Genomic DNA, 14494 nt, shown 5'->3' on the forward strand with positions numbered 1-14494 from the left:
ATTCTGGGAAAGCAATTTGCCATTGCTACAAAACTACTGAACTGGGCACATCCACTAATTGAAAAGATTAAAAAAAAAAAAAACATGGAGAGGACCAATAGTTATAAAAATATTTGTAGCTATTCTTTTTTGTGTTGGCAAACAAACTGGGAATTAAGGGAAAGCTCATGAATTGAAAAATGACCAAATGAATTACATAGTGGAATATTATTGTTCTGTAAACAATGATGAAAGAGACAATCTCAGAGAAAGTTGGGATGATTTATATGAAATAATGCAGAGCAAAACAAATAAAATCAGGAGACCAATTTATACAATAATAACAACATTGAAGTGAGAATTGCTTCAGTGACTGATGGAAATGAACTCTAATTGGTCTCCCATTCTATAGTCTCTTTCTGATACATTCTCCATATAGCTGACAGTGATTTTCTCTTAAGCACAGATAAGATCTTGTTACTCCCCTGTTCAATAAATGCCAGTGACTCCCTATTTCTCTAATATAAAAAAAAAAAACAACGTCCTGAGTTGTCTCTATTAAAGTCCTTCATAGCCTGCCCCAACTATATTTCCATTCTAATAATATAGTTTTCCCCTCCTCATACACTTTAGTCTAACCACATGTGGAATTCCATTCTCTTTTTTTGTCTTTGCACTGTTTATCTGCCATGCCTGAAATGTACTCCTCCATTTCCACATCACAGATTCAATTGCTCTCTTTCAAAAAACATCTGAAGGAGCACTTGTCACAAAAAATCCTTTCTCTCTCTCCTCAAACTAATCTCTTCCCTTCCTAACTGTTTTATATTTACTTTGCATTTCTTCATTATACATTTATTCTGTGGCAGCCTTGGCTGTTCATCCATATGTAGCACGATGGTGTTATTCTGCAGTTTGAAGGAAGGCAAAATGAGCATCTCTCTCTTTTCTCCCTTAACCTCTCTCCAAAAGGAGACTTTAATCCATAGCAATAAAGAAAGCATCATCTATCTTCTCCCTTGAAACTGGAAGCCAGAAGAAACCAAAGCAATTGTAGACCCCAAAGAGCTTTAAGAGCCCAAAGAAAACTGAAGAAAATAGGCACTTCTCTCACAAACTCTCACCAACTCTGTCCTGATCCTCCTGTGGTTGTGAGAGATTGATCTCTACCCATGAGACAGAAAGAGAAACAGAGGAAGATTGAGATAGAGATAGACAAGGAGACAGACAGAGATAGACAGATAGACAAAGCAATAGAGGAAGATGCACAGAAAGACAGAAGGAGAGACAGACAGACACATAGAAAGAGACAGAATGACAGACAGATAAAGACAGAGAGGCACGCAGAGAAAAGAGAAACACAGAGAGAGATTGAGAAGCAGAGACTCACAGAAAGAAGGAGACACAGAGAGAGGCACACAAAGACAGAGACTGAGATAGAGTCAGAAAAACAGAGAGACAAAAACAGATGCAGAGACAGAGTTAGAGACAGAGATAAACAGAGACAGAGACGAGGAGACATTCTCTTCTGAAACAATGTAAGGTGTAAGGCTTTGTGTTTCTAATAGCACAGAAATTTAAAAAATATATTAAAGGCTTAATAAATGCTTTTTGAGAAGGGAAATTCCAGAATAGAACCAACCTCTTGGATGAGAAGAGGATCTTCAAAGCTGGAGTAGTATCAGGAAAGTAAAAATCACCAAGTTTATAAGAATATGTGGGCTGTATCAAAGTTGAGCTATCTCAGAACAGAGTATTATTATCTATAAAATAGCCTACTTGGAATTATGATACATCAAAAAGATATACGCCTAGATCTTAAGGATTCTTCTGTTGTCCTAATTTAGATGATTGAATAATCAGTGACTTCTGTAGTAGGTATGGTCTCCTTTCCCTTTGATGCAATAAGGTAATAAGGCAGAAACTGATTATACTGTTTGGACCTAAAGGAGTTGATATTATGCACACTAGGACAATTGACTGATGAAAAAAGACTCATATGGGTGAAAAATAGTAAAGCATTATCAAGGGTGTCTTGTCCAGTGTTCTCAGAGGTATGTGTTGAGCTTTCATTTTTTTATTGTTTTTTTCCAGGTTCAATTCATGGAAAAACATAATATTAAATACATAATAGCTAAAAATGAAAACAGTGATCACAGAACATATGGAATACTAAGCATACTTAATATTTTGGACAATAACCTTTACAAAAATATAATTTTTTAAATCAAGGTCAGATGATTAAAGACATGTTCTTAGAAAAAGAGACTCATTTATCATGATCCACTTTACAGAAAATGAAACCAGTAATTCAGTATGATTCTATTGGTTTTGAGAAAATAAGTTACTATGGGTGTAAGAATGTATATCAATTTAGACCACCTACTTCAAATGCCATTTTGAAAATTATACATTTGTGTTTTAAAATATTTTAAAATTATGTCTCTAATTTTATTTAAGCACTATACATATATATATATATACAGCTATACATGCACACATACACACATATATATTCACACCTACATATATCTCTACACATACATATATGTTAATTTGCATGGTCAAATATTTGACAATTATCTTTATTGGGTATTCTCTTGTAAAATAATAAATAATCTATAAATAAACATTACAAAAATAAACAAACATTCTAAAAATGGGAATAAACACGATTTGTGTATTGTTCCCTAACATTACCATGATTAATTCATACTGTTCAGATTGGATAAGCTTTTGAAGCACAGAAATGTATGTAAATCACAGAACAACCTCATCCAAGATGGATGCTTTCATTTGTCAACAGAGAGGGCAGATGGCAGTCTTATAGCTTCCCCACCACCCAAGGGAAGAAGATCCATTTGGAGCAAATTTGATATCAAGCATCCCTGGGAAGTGGGAGCATTTGTTAACATTTAGATGGTGGCAAGGGCACATGCCCACTTTGAGAGGAATGTTTTTAAGGCATTAGAGCAGAAAAACATAGTATTTGAAGGAGAGGAATCTAGATATAAATCCTTGGTCTGGTACTTATTATGCAAGTTTTACTTTAGGCAAGCCATTTTCCTGATATGAACCTCAGTGATGAAAAGGATTATGTTAAATAATTTCAAGACCTATTTTAATTCCAAATTCTGTGATCTCATGAGATCCCAAATCTTAGGATGTTTTTTGAAATACCTTTCCTAGCTAGATTATGGGAGGTTATAGCTTGCTTTATTTGATTAATATTAGAAAAAGTCAATTGATATTATATGTTCTCTCCTCTTTTAATTTGAATGTCTTATAAAGTAATACATGCTATAGTTCATTAGGTTTTCATTGATTGGGATCTTATTAGCTTCCAGAGTCTGTTCTATTGTTCTGCTGGGATGATTTCACCAGTTGTTACCCAATGCATTGCATAATTACTAAATTACAGTCCAGAGAATGGACATCACCATATGCGGATAATTTGCACTTTGACAGAACAAGGAGATTTCTTTCTCTGATCCTAATGGGAATTTCAGTCATCTCCAAAAATCCTTTTTCATTTTTTTAATTATTTAATCTCAAAAGTGTTATTTTTAAATCTCCAGTTTATGCAAATAGAAATTGTGAATAGTAACCTAGTATTGATATAATGATTTAAATGACCAAGTAGTATGCCCAAGTCCACTCTTATTGCAGCAGTGATAATTGTTCTTCCATCTGCAAAGGTGTTTAATCTCATGGTAACATATAATTTTATAAATGATAGAAGAGGGAACCAAGATGGTGGAGAGTAGACAGGTCTTTGTCTGATGTCTTCCTGGCTTTCCTCAAATCAACACCAGCTCAAGCCTCTGAATGGGTTTTAGTGTCAGAACCCCAAAATATTTGGAGTATAACAAATTTCTGGCATAAAATATTTTGGAAGAACTTCAGGAAAAGTCTGTATCAATTGGGCATGGGAGGAAGAAGGAGAAAGCAAACTCAGTGCAGGAACCCAGGGCAGAGTGGTCTCTCTGTGCTGGGGGAATCTACTGGGAGGTCCTTAACCAGAATAAGCAGCATTGGCTACTCTGTCCTGATTCAGAAGTCAATGGATCAGCAGATTAGCTGTGAAACCTTCAAGGTAACTACAGAAGGCAAATAGTAAGGTCCTTGACTCCAGCATAATGGAACTTGGCCATGCAAACTCAGCACCTGAAGCAAGCCAGCAGCACTAGCCCCAAGGCAGTGTGGAGCTACTGTGGCGTGTAGAGGAAGCCTGGAACAATCTCCTCTTTGCTCTAAAAGCAGACTTATTTTTTTAAATGAGCAAAATATAAAAAGAGATCTGAACTTAGATAGTTTTTATGTAGACATGGAAGAATAGACCTTGAATCTTGAGGACATTAAAGCCAAAACATCTAAGATAAATCCTCAAAGGGTAATGTGAATTGATTTCCATCTTACAATGACTTTCTTGGGAGAATTCAAAAAGGATCTTAAAAGAGAATTAGAAGAAAAATGAGGAAAGAAAATGACAGCTTTGCAGAAGAGTTTGGGAAAGGAAACACAAAAGTTATCTGAAGAAAACTTTTTTAAAAATAAATATAAATTTTAAAAATTTAAAATTTAAAAATTTTTAAAATTGGTGACATGGAAAAAGACTATAACTCCTTAAAAATATATTTGGAAAAAAGAAAATAACTCCTTGAAAAACACAATTTGTGAAATAGGAAAAAAAACCCAATGAACAAAACAACTCATTTAAAAATTAAATTGGCAAAATACAAAACGAGATAAAAAAGCTAACTGAAGAAAATAATTCACTAAAAATTAGAATTAAATAAATGGAAATAAATGAGTTAATGAGACATCAAGAACCAGTGATACAAAACCAAAAAGAAAAAAGAAAAATAGAAGAAAATGTAAAATACCTCATTGAAAAAACAATTGATCTAAAAAATAGATCCAGGAGAGACAATCTAAGAATTATTGAATTACCTGAAACCACAATAGGAAAAAAAAAACCTACACTTATTTTAAGAAGGTTATTAAGATTATCTAGCAAAATATCTAGCTCAAATACTTTCTTGAGCTAAACTGCCAAGTATTCAAACTCTACTGAAAAAAAAAAAAAAAAAAAAAAAGTCAAATTGTTTTGTATAATGAGTTGTACAAATTTGAAAAAAAAATTGAGTTGTACAAATATTAGAGACATCTTCACTCCAAATGTTTATATGAACTCTTTATTCCCAACCTGTTGAGCTTTCCAAACTCATACTTGTCTGATCAGGCACAGTCAGACACACCTTCACCTCATATGCAACATAATAGTGTCATTTTGGTACTTTTCAAGAATGAAGGAAACAGCCAAGCTACCAACATAATACTCATTGATCAATAAAGTTATAAAACATTACTGGAAGAAATTATATAACTTGATATTGAAGTATTTTTCTAAAAAAGTTTAAATAAAATCATAGGTGAAAGACCTAAATGAGACTATTAAAGAAAACAGCTACTGTAATATCTAATATTTAAGGTTGTCTGAAGCCTTTATCATTTTAAAAAATATCATTCCCTTTGTTGTGAATCAGGCCTAACTCGAATCAGTCCAATGCTTCAGACTTATAACAAACTAAATGAGACTAATTGACTATATAATATCATACAAAAACAAAGTTATTTAATGTGTATAGAAAGAATAATAAGGAAGGAAGTAGTATTGGTTCAGGTTTGTTTCTGTATAATAAATTGTCTTGAAAAAAAAGTTGTATTACAAGAAAATGGTATTTACACACATATATTGTATCTAGATTATATTGTAACACATGTAAAATATATGGGATTGCCTGTCATCAAGGGGAGGGACTAGAAGGAGGGAGGGGATAATTTGGAAAAATGAATACGAGGGATAATGTTATAAAAAAAATTTAAAATTACTCATGCATATATAATGTCAAAAATTTATAAATAAAATTTAAAAAAAAAAGAAAAAAAGTTGTATTAAGTCAAATGGCAGTATTGAATCTATTATTTTGAAGAGCACCAAGTTCCCTTAACAGGGATTTTTATAACTTCTGTGATCAGAAAGTATGTCAATTTGAATATCTGTCTCCTGAACTTATCATTATCCTCCCTGACTTTTAGGGGAAAACTGGCCTTGCCTACATGGCAGAGATAATTGTAGATTTATGTTGCTTTAAATATATTCTTTCATGATGTACTCATTATGCCTTTTCAGAAGGGGTGGTGGTAATGCAGAGAGAAGTCTTTTAAAATATAATTATAACAATTTCAAATTTGCTAAGCAAACAAAGTGGATGGACATCAATTGGAGAATGGCTGAATAAATTATGGTATATGAATTTAATGGAATATTATTGTTCTATAAGAAACGATCACTAGGATAATTTCAGAGAGGCCTGGAAAGACTTACATGAACTGACGCTGAGCAAAAATGAGCAGAACCAGGAAATCATTGTACAGGACAACAATAAGATTATATGACAATCAATTTTGATGGACTCTTTTTAATAGTGAGGTGATCCAGGCCAGTTCCAATCATCTTGTGATAGAGAGAGAGCCATCTAGACACTCAGAGAGAAGACTGTGGGAGTGTGGATCATTTTCATGTTTTTGTTGTTATTTACTTGTATTTTGCTTTCTTTCTCATTGTTTTTCCTTTATAATCTGATTTTTCTTGTGCAGCAAGATAATTGTGGAAATATGTGTAGAAGAATTGCACATGTTTAACATATATTAGATTACTTACCATCCAGGGGAGGAAATGGGGAAGGGAAGGAGGAAAAAATTTGTAATAAGGTTTTACAGAGGTGAATGTTGAAAACTATGTTGAAAAAAAAAAAAAAAACTTTAAAATAAAAACAAAAACAAAACAAAACAAAATTTTCCTAGCACTGACAACTATCTTTACTCAAATACATAAAAAGCAGCCAAAGAAAAGAAATAAAAAATAAGCATAAATATAAGAATTTGTAAATAATTGTGAATATGGCCATGAATTTCTGATTTTTCCAAGTTGTTTCTTCTACCTTGAAGTGCATTCCTATTGACTTTTGCATAATATTAACATTATTCTTGTTTTCATGACTATTTATGATCTTCCTTGCTATGTATTTGTTACTGTTGTTTTAATCAGCATTTTTGTAAAACATTATGCTTTCTTATCTCATTTTGAGAACCAGCCAATTTGACCTTGTCTCTTGTTTTTCAAACATAACATTGCGTTTCTGTGTGTTTGCAATGGTTATCCCCCAAGATGGAAATGCCCTCCTTCCTCCCCTTGAGTTCACAGATTATCTCTCTTTTCAAAATGTAACTTAATTTGCACCTTTGACATGCAGCAACTCTTGGTCCTCTCAGCTCCTACTGCCCTCCTTCTCAAACTACCTTGTATTTAGCCATTTTGTGTTTATTCTCTTTTTAATTTATTACGTGTACTTATATGCACCTACTCATTAGAATGTAAGCTCCATGCAAGTAGGAATTTGCCCAGAGTATGCCCAGAATAAACTATAGTGCAAAATAGGCACTTAATAATTACTTCACCAATAGATTTAAAATTTATAGTTTCTTGTTTATTCTGTTTCCCACACTTCTGAAAAGTTTCATGTCTTTCTATATCTTTTAAAGTCTCTAAGTCCATCATTATTTATAATCAATATTCCATTGTTATTATGTTCCACAGTATTCACAGACCATAACTTGTTCAACTATTCTTCAATCAATGGATATTTAGTTAGTTTTAAGTTTTCAGGGCTTCCCACCCTGCAATTGCATAGAGAGTAACAATTGTATACTGATAGACCTGTTTTCCCCCTCATTTTAAAAAATATCTAGGAGCACAGTACCTATAGAGAGATGATTGTATCAAACATATGGCATTTTCTTATAAATCAACAGATGTGTGTGTGTGTATGTGTATGTGTACACATTTATGAATTCCGTATTGTTTTACAGAAACATTAGAGCAAACCAAAACTCAGTCAATATAATAAAGTTATGATTGTTGATACAACCGTGTGTCCTTTGAAATTTATTTCTTCTTCTATTTTTACCATTGTAATAGATGTTGACAAAAATCAGTGTTATTTTGATTTATATTTTGAACATTTTTATGGCATTGTTATTAATTTTTTGTTAATTTAATTTTATTTTTTGAAAATTGCGTGGACATATTTAATTAGGACTTTTCTACTGAGAAAGGTTCTTATTCTCACACAGGTGCCAATTCATCATCTATTTTGTATTCCAAACTTTAACCAGATGGGTTTGATAAATTATTTTTGTAAGGCATACATTTTTCTTATTTTAATTATAATACATTTTGATTAATTGAAGTTTTATTTTTATATATTCAAATTAATCTATTTTATTCCTTGTTATTTTCTCAAAATCACAACTTTTGAATAATCAACTTTTCATTCACAGTTGTGAATGTTACTACAATCAGTTGTTCTCTGGTAATTTTTTTTAAGTTTTATTTTACATTGCAATCTTGAGAATTATAACCATGCATAAATGGTAAGACAAAAGTGCATGTGGAACTGAGTTGCTCTCAGTTATGTGCATTTTAAAGTTTATATTAAATTTAGCTTGTTAATAGTAAAAACTGTCTTGTTTATTCCTGTTTTTAAATTTTCTTTTTATTTAACAACAGCTTTTTTATTTTCAAGATACATGCAAAAATAATTTTCAACATTAATCCTTGTATAACCTTGTGTTCCAATTTTTCTCTCTCTCTTCTAATATATGTTAAATATGTGCAGTTCTTCTATACATATTTCCACACTTATCATGGTGCACAAGAAAAATCATATAAAAAAAAATGAGAAAGAAAACAAAGAAAGCAAGTTTGGTCTGATTTTGAATTATTTCTTTTTATTTCTGTATACTTAAAAATATTTCATTGATTCTTTTTTTATTACACATTGTTCTTTATTCTCATCCTCCTTTTCTTCATCTTTTTTCTTCCATCTCTAATACTATCCAAATGCATTCTTCCCTAGCCTGAAAAATCCAATGCATTAGACAGTTCTGAATATGCATGTTTTATTTTGCACCTCTAGGCCTTTATCTTTCTGTCACGAGATATGCTACATCACTAGTTTTATAAAATCATGATATCTAATTTTATGGATCAAATATCTTAAATCTTTTAAAGTTGTATTCTTTATATTTTTGTGGTCATCTTGTATGTTGATCTCATAGTTACCCTCATTGTACTCTGCATCATTCCATATAAGTTTTACCACATTTGTCCAATTACTAATTTTATATGATGTTTTACTCATATAAAAAGTTTTACTTAATTCTCAATTGATGAGTATCCATTTTATTTCTGAAAGTACTGCTATATATTTTTTTTATGCAACAGCTTCCTTTCCTTCTTTTTTTAACCTCATTGTGATAGCAATAGTAGTATCACTTGGAGTATGTATTCAGCAATAGATTAAGTTTGTCTTTTAGAATAATTGATCCAGTTCATTGCATTATTAATATTGCTCCTGTCCTTTTACAGTCCTTTCAAAAATTGTCATTTTTATTTTTTGTTATAATTTCTAGTTAATCCAGAATTTCAGAGTTATTTTAATTTACACTTCTCTTATTATTAGGGAGGGATTTGGAACACTTTAATTGGTTGTTAACCTACATTTTTTTGTTAAAAGCTTTCTATTCCTATGCTTTGATCAGTTTAATTAAAGAATACCTTCTAATCTTATATATTGGTGTCAAATTTATATATACATACATATTCATATATATGTTTGTGTGGGTGTATACATACACCCACACTCCTCTACACACAAATAATTACTTCCCTTCCCATTCCAACTGTGTTGATTTTAATGTGCAAAAGAGTTTACATTTCATATGATTGAATTAATTTATGTTTCCAATCATTAAACAAACATTTATTCAATAATCACTATGTATTGGGCAATTTTCTGGGAGCTAGGCTTACAAAGGTAAAAAATAAAATAGTTCCTGCCCTTATATTCTTATATTCTCTAAGGAGAGATATACTTATATTATATAAGATAACTTATATTCTCTAGGGAGAGATAACATGGAATGAAAAAAAAATCAGTATAACATAGACAAGAACTATAAGGCAGTTATTTTGGGGGAAGGGTTATCAGTAGCTAGGACTAGGAAAATAAATTTTAAGAAAAAGTTTCAATTAGTCAATAAACATTTATAAAGCAACTATTCTGTACCAGACACTCTGCTAAGGACTAACGATAACAAAATAAAACCAAAACAAACTTTTGCAAAATTGTAGGATACATGATAAAGCCAAAAAAAAAAAAATCAGCATTTCTTTATATGACCAACAAAATCTAACAACAAGAGATAGAGAAATTCCATTTGAAATAACTGTAAACAATATAAAATAGTTGGGAGTCCATCTACCAAAGCAAACCCAGGAGCTATATGAACACAAGTACAAAACACTTTTCACACAAATAAAGTAGGATCTCAACTATTGGAAAAATATACTAATTGCTCAAAGTGAGGCTATGCCAATATAATAAAAATAACAATTCTGCCTAAACTAATATTCTTATTTAGTACCTTAGCAATCAAACTATCAAAGAATTATTTGATAGAGCTAGAAAAAATAACAAAATTAATCTAGAAGAACAAAAGGTTAAGAATATCAAGGAAATTAGTGAAAAAAATTACAAAAGATAATAGCCTAGTGTTGTGTTTGGGCAAACTCTCTGGAGGATCTCCATACCAGTCTGAGTCCTTGGTCTTAGAAGAGGAGTGATAAGGTGAGACTCTAGTGGATGGTCAAAATATAGAGTCCATTTATTCCAAATTCTCTCACTCTTTTATACATATATATATGTATGTATGTATGTATATATGTATATATATACCCTATTTATATTTATTTATTGTATATATAATATTTTATTTATTGTTTTATTATTATTTTATATTATATTATATCATATTAATATATTATTTATATTTATGCACCTTATTTATAGGATATATAAATACCCTAATTCCTTATATAACCAAAGCAGCACTGCACATGTATTAACTATATACTGTGCATGTGGGACCACATAAACAACTTGCTGTTGTACATAGTTTGCCACCTGATATCGCCCTTCCACCTGGTATCACTCTGCTTCAATCATAGCACAAGTTGTCACTACCTTCTGACTTCTCAGGAAGGCCAAGAGCCCTTAGGGCAGATGGGGAGCTGAACCAGACATTATCAGCAGGTTTCCTCTGGGCTGAAGTGTCTTATATCTCACCCAGAGTTCCCCCACTGTCTGTGGCCCTCTACAATCTAGCAATACCAAATCTCAAACTATATCTGGTATTGGCTAAGGAATAGAGTATATCAGTGGAATAGACAGCTCATATGACATAGCAGCCAATGAAAAAAGTAATTTAGTGTTTGATAAATACAAAGACACATTCTTTGGATAAGAACTCACTATTTGACAAAAATTGCTTTAAAAAAACAACAACAACAGGAAAACAATAGGATACTCAATAGGTACAGACCAACATTTCATACTATATATCAAAATAAAATTAAAATGAGTCCATGATTTAGACATAAAGTATGATACCATACATAAATTAGAAGAACAAGGAACATTCTTCCTGTAAGACCTATGGGAAACAGAGAAGATTCACAATCAAACAAGAGATAGAGAACATTGCAAAATGTTAAATAGATAATTTTGATTATATTAAATTAAGAAGCTTTTGTATAAACAAGCCATTACAAGCAAGATTAGAAGGAAAGCAAAAAGCTGAGAAACAATCTTTATAGCAATTATCTCCTTTTAAGCCCAATTTCTCAAATATATAGAGAACTAAGTTAAATTTATAAGAATGCAAGCCATTCCCCAAATGATAAATGGTCTAATGATATGAACAGAAGGTTTTGAGATGAAGAAATTAAAGCTATACATAGACATATGAACAAGTGCTCTAAATCACTTCTATTTATTTATTTTTTTAATTATATATATATTTTTTATAATATTATCCCTTGTATTCATTTTTCCAAATTATCCCCCCCCTCCCTCTATTCCCTCCCCCTGACGACAGGCAATACCATACATTTTACATGTGTTACAATATAGTCTAGATACAATACATGTGTGTGAATATCATTTTCTTGTTGCACAATAAACATTATATTCCGAAGGTACATGCAACCTGGGCAGACAGATATTAGTGCTAACAATTTACATTCACTTCCAGTGTTTCTTCTCTGGGTGTAGCTACCTCTGTCCATCATTGATCAACTGGAAGTGAGTTGGTTTTTCTTTATGTTGAAGATTTCCACTTCCATCAGAATACATCCTCATACAGTATTGTTGTTGAAGTGTACAGTGATCTTCTGGTTCTGCTCATTTCACTCAGCATCAGTTGATTTAAGTCTCTCCAGGCCTCTCTGTATTCCTCCTGCTGGTCATTTCTTACAGAGCAATAATATTCCATAACCTTCATATACCATAATTTACCCAACCATTCTCCAATTGATGGACATCCATTCATCTTCCAGTTTCTAGCTACAACAAAAAGAGCTGCCACAAACATTTTGGCACATATATGTCTCTCTCCACTCTTTAGTATTTCTTTGGGATATAAGCCCAGTAGTAGCGCTGCTGGGTCAAAGGGTATGCACAGTTTGATAACTTTTTGGGCATAATTCCAGATTGCTCTCCAGAATGGCTGGATTCTTTCACAACTCCACCAGCAATGTATCAGTGTCCCAGTTTTCCCACATCCCCTCCAACATTCATCATTATTTGTTCCTGTCATCTTAGCCAATCTGACAGGTGTGTAGTGGTATCTCAGAGTTGTCTTAATTTGCATTTCTCTGATCAATAGTGACTAAATCACTTCTATTTAGAGAAATGTCAATTAAACACCTCTGAGAGATCACATCACACCTACTAAATTGGCTAATATGACAAAAAAAAAAAAAAAAGGAAAGTGATAAAGTTAGAGAGGATGTGGGAAAATTGAAACACTAATTTACTGTTGGTAGAGTTGTGAACTTATCCAACCATTTTGGAGAGAAATTTGGAAGTATACCCAAAGGGCACCTTTGATCCAGCAATATCATTACTAGGGTTGTATCCCAAAGAGATAATAAAAATGAAGAAAGGACTTACAGGTGAAAAAAATTTATAGCAGGACTTTTTGTGGTCGCAAAATATTGGAAATTGAATTGAATTGGAAATAGAATTCCCATCAATTGGGAAATGACTGAGTAATTTATGGTATATGAATGTAATGGAGTTCAATTGTGCAGTAAGAAATTGATACATACTGTTTGATGTTAGCAAATCATTTACCTTCTATACACAAGGAAAGGAAGTTTCTAGTAGGGAATTGCCCAGTAAAATAACATTTTAAAATGTATATAACTTGCAAATCTATATAACTGATTCTTGTTTTCTGAACTCCATTTGCCCATTTCTAAATGCTGACACTATTTCATAATGGATGGTTATAGGCACCCCAAATTCAACATATCCCAAACTTTTTAACACTTTTTTCATAGAACTCTTCCCCTTTTGAAATTCCTTATTTCTAGCAAAGACAGAACCATCTTCCCAATTATTCAGGTTCATGAGTTACTTTTTTCATTAACTGCTTACTTTCTCTCACTCTACATATTCAATGAATTGCTAAATATTGATGTTTCAGCCTCCATAAAATCTCTCATATTATTCCCTTTTCTTAGTTGTACCACCACCAGGTAGATTAAAGTCCTTATCACTTCATACCTGGACTATTATAATAGGCTCCTAATTCATCTTCTTGCTTTTCTCTTTCCTTTTATAATCCATCCTCTACCTAGATGCCAAAATAATTTCCTTACAAAGCATGTCTGACCATATTACTTTCCTATTCAATAAAATTCATTGTATCACTTCTGCCTCTAGAATCAAATATAAAAAGCAGTTTTTAACTTTTAAAGTCCTTCATATTCTGAAACCTATCAAACACAAGTCTTTTTGATGTTCTCACACATGACTTTCTACCTTCCATTCCTGCATCTTTGTACTGAATATCCTCCTTGCCTGGGATGTGCTCTACCATTCCATCAAACCCTCAATTATGAAAATGATTTTTATTTTCCTAAAGTATAGGGCTGACCATGTCAGCTCCCTGCTCAATAAATGCCAGTGGATTTGTACCAACAAGATCATAGATGAAACTATCTATTTAACATTCAAGACCATTCATCTTCTGAACTGTCCCTATTTTTCCAGCCTTTTTTTCACACTTTATATCTACCTCCACTGACCCATATAGTCTTACTCCAATGACACTGGATTCTTTGTAGTTGATTTTATACTACATTCTTTTTGTTATTGTTGTTATAATAAGTTTATTTATTTATTTTTAATATACATTGCTTTATGAATGATGTTGGAAAAGAAAAGTCAGAGCAAAAGGGAAAAATCAAGGGAGAGATTTTAAAAAGTCAGAAAAAAGTATGTGTTGATTTTACATTCAGTTTCTTTAGTTCTTTTAC

This window comes from Sminthopsis crassicaudata, chromosome 2 (genome assembly GCF_048593235.1).
Source record: "Sminthopsis crassicaudata isolate SCR6 chromosome 2, ASM4859323v1, whole genome shotgun sequence".
NCBI lineage: Eukaryota > Metazoa > Chordata > Mammalia > Dasyuromorphia > Dasyuridae > Sminthopsis > Sminthopsis crassicaudata.